The following is a 3,432-nucleotide window of genomic DNA, read 5'->3' on the forward strand; positions in this document are numbered from 1 at the left end:
TTTGCACTCAATATGTTTCATTGAAATAAAATTCCCTGGCAACAAATTATCCCATATCTCAGGTCTTTTGTTCATGCTGACGTGTTAATGCGATGAATCACTGTGTGGTTTCAAAATTGGTGAACTACCAGCACAAACTGGGAAATCTTTTGCTTATCTAAATTTCCATGACAATGACATTTGACCAGGGTGTGTTTTTGAATTCTTGGCATGTTCAAAAAGGCATGGTCTGAGTTGTCATTCTTCTAGATACTGTTTATTCAGTTGGCAGATATTTACATTGTTAATACTTTGGAGTAGACACTCTTGCAGATGCTGGGGAAATAGATGAAGAGGTACAGCCCCTGCCCTCAAAGGTCTCGTAGTCTAGGGAGCAGTCCCACACCCACGTGATCATTGGTAATGCAGCGACCAAAACGCCTGACTGTTCAGGAGGGTTTCAGAGAGAAAATGCCTGGCTTACTATTGCAAGAAGAATAGGAGTCTGCTAAGTGGAAGAGGCTGAATGAGGGACATTCCTGGCAGAAAGGACCACTGGGCAAAGGTACGGAAGTATGAGAGAGCATGCTGAATTCACGCAATTGTAAGGTGGTCTTCTGAAGGTCCTATTCATTAGCATCATTTCCATTTTATTCCCACTAGTTAGTAACAGGTCAGTGGTGCGTGATGGTAGGGGGAGGAGATCAGTAACTTTCTACCCATATATATGCTGCATTGTAAAATACCCCGCCCCCACAATTGAAAAACACAGTGGAAAATTCTGGCTCTATCTGTAACAGTCTCCCAAATTGCTTTCTTCTGTCTTCTGAGTCACTGCAAGGAATTCATACACCTCCCTTGTACCTGTGAAACTAAACCCCTTCCTGGGTTGACAATGGCACCAGCTCCCAGTATCCTGTTTCCTGTCAATGGCAAATTTCTCTCTAATCTGATTACTACTATATTATTAGACTCTATTTTCATATTACCCTTTTTAGCATATAGATGGAACTTTTAGCTTTTTTCTAGATGCTTAAAATAATTTTTACCACATTAAATACCCTTTAAATGCTTTTTTAATAAATTTTACTTATTACTGGTGAGATATAGTCTCTTCTAGCTCTTTTCAAAGGGCATAGCATTAAGGAGATAACAGGTTTTGACAAGTTATTGAAGATGGGTTAAGTCCACAGATTTCATTGTATTTCCTGGCACACTGTTTGGGGTAATAATTCATATTTATTTTGTTACATGGGGTTTAATCATATAATCCCCCCACCCGCCACCACCACGCAAGGAACCTACTATGTGAGAATTACCGTGACAATACATGGCTTGTGAATTGACTGAAAGAGATCAGAGAGTATCTTAGAAACAAAGTAGAATTTGTCTCTCTCGGATCATGATAACCAGAAATGGAAAAGAACACTGAACCAAAAATAGTAGCACCATTTACTCTGACAGAATAAGAAACTAGCAGCTTCTGCTTATGAGTTTTAGGATCTCAAGCAACACCTCTGTGACTCCTTTTACTCATCTGTCAAACAGAAAGGATGAGATAGATGCAAATGTATTTCCCTAAACAGAGTCCAGAATTAGAACAATTTTGAGTCCAATTTGTACAGCTCTGAATTTTACCAAAAGAAAGGACTAAAATAGTGGAGCAGTCCACCAGCCAAATGGTGGGCAGAGATTTCACGGGTTTTAATAAAATTCTATTTACAGTCAGAATTCTGGAGCCACATTTGCAACTGCCTGTTAGATACAACAAATACATGATTATTGTATGCAGCATTTAGTACAGTTTAATAGAACATTCTAACACAGAAACGAACAGTCCTTAAGAGTTAGATGTTATGTGGGGAGGTAAAAAAAAGTACATGCTTTGGAGTCCAGAAATATGGTTCCTATTCTCTGCTTGGCTTCTGTGTGTCTCTCACATTCACTACAGCCTAAGTCATTAGTTCTCAAACTTTTTCACACCGGTACCCCTCTCTGCAGAGAGGAGCAAACAAGTCACTTGCCTGGGAATTTGTGGGAAATTCTGGAGCCACCTCATGTAATCACAACATCCCACTTAAAATACTCCTGATCTATTGTAAAAATTGACTTGAACTGTGTTCAAATCCATTTATATGTGTTCTTGATTTTTAAATAAAAGTGTTTTAAATTTATTATTGTCATGTAAATTTTACCTTCCAGAAGTTGTGTCATGCTTATTCTGTGGCCTTGAGTAGCCCCCAACACATTTCCAGGTATCTCCGGGTAGAAGTAGGGTACATGTACCCTGATTTTAGAAGTTCTGACCTAAGTGATTATACAACTGAGAGAATTGATATCACTATACACTCATGATCCCCAACCTCAAGTTGGACACCCAACAGGGCCCGACTCTGCAGTGACTCATAATGTCCCCACTCTGAAAGCTCTGACCACCCCTACGTAACTATCCTTCTGAGCAAATGACCTTTTATGTCTCATAAAAGAGAAAAATGAAACTATTACGTAGGAGCTTTCTCACATTCCCTCTACACAATTCACCCACCTTCCGGTATCTGTTATCTTTCCTCTCTCATCCTTCCTGTTATCACATACAAAGGGTCTGACCTCTCAGTAAAGGTGTCGTGGTCCTGACTTCCTCTTGCCTTCTCAGGTACCACACTCTGGGTTGTCTCCCTTATGGGTTCTTCCCATTGGTATCAAATATGCTCTAGAATCTTCTATAAAAACAGAAGCTGTCAAAAGCAAACAACCCTCCCTTGATCCCATATTTCTGAGTTAACTCCACTCAGAACCAAAGTTGTTAAGAGCTGCCCCTCACCCAGACTCCATTTCCTCATCTTCCTTTCACTTTTATAATTATTTTGCATTTTAATTAAAATAATACATGTACATCTTTTTTGAAATTCAAATATTACTACAAAGTATTTATTGAAAATGTAGTACCCTTCCCTGCTCTCTATGTCTAAGTCTGCTGACCAAGGGCAAATACTTAAAATTTTTTTAGCTTTACCTCTGAATATTTATACTCATATTTCTAAATAACATTCTTGAGCCTTATGTAACTGGACACACAGCACATAGCCTTCTGCACATTGAATTTTACATTCAACAGTACATGTGTAAAAGGCTTCCAGGTAGCTTATTCACTTTCCTTATATGTTGTGCTGTGTAACATGTGGTTCCATGTAAATACCACAACTGATATATTGATTTTCTTGAAATTGGTCATCTGAACTGTTTCCAGGTTTTTGCTAATATAAACAAATGTTTATAGTATTATAAACATTCTTATACATGTCTCCAGGCACATGGGCAAGATTTTCCATACATTCCTAGATGTGGAACAGCAGGATCACTGGTACACACATTCTCAACTTGTTTTTTCATTTTCTTTATGAAACAGAAGTTCTCAATATTAAATTCATATTAAAATAGTCAAATTTAGTGGTC

The sequence above is a fragment of the Galeopterus variegatus genome, unplaced genomic scaffold, assembly GCF_000696425.1.
Source record: "Galeopterus variegatus unplaced genomic scaffold, G_variegatus-3.0.2 Scaffold3270, whole genome shotgun sequence".
Lineage (NCBI taxonomy): Eukaryota > Metazoa > Chordata > Mammalia > Dermoptera > Cynocephalidae > Galeopterus > Galeopterus variegatus.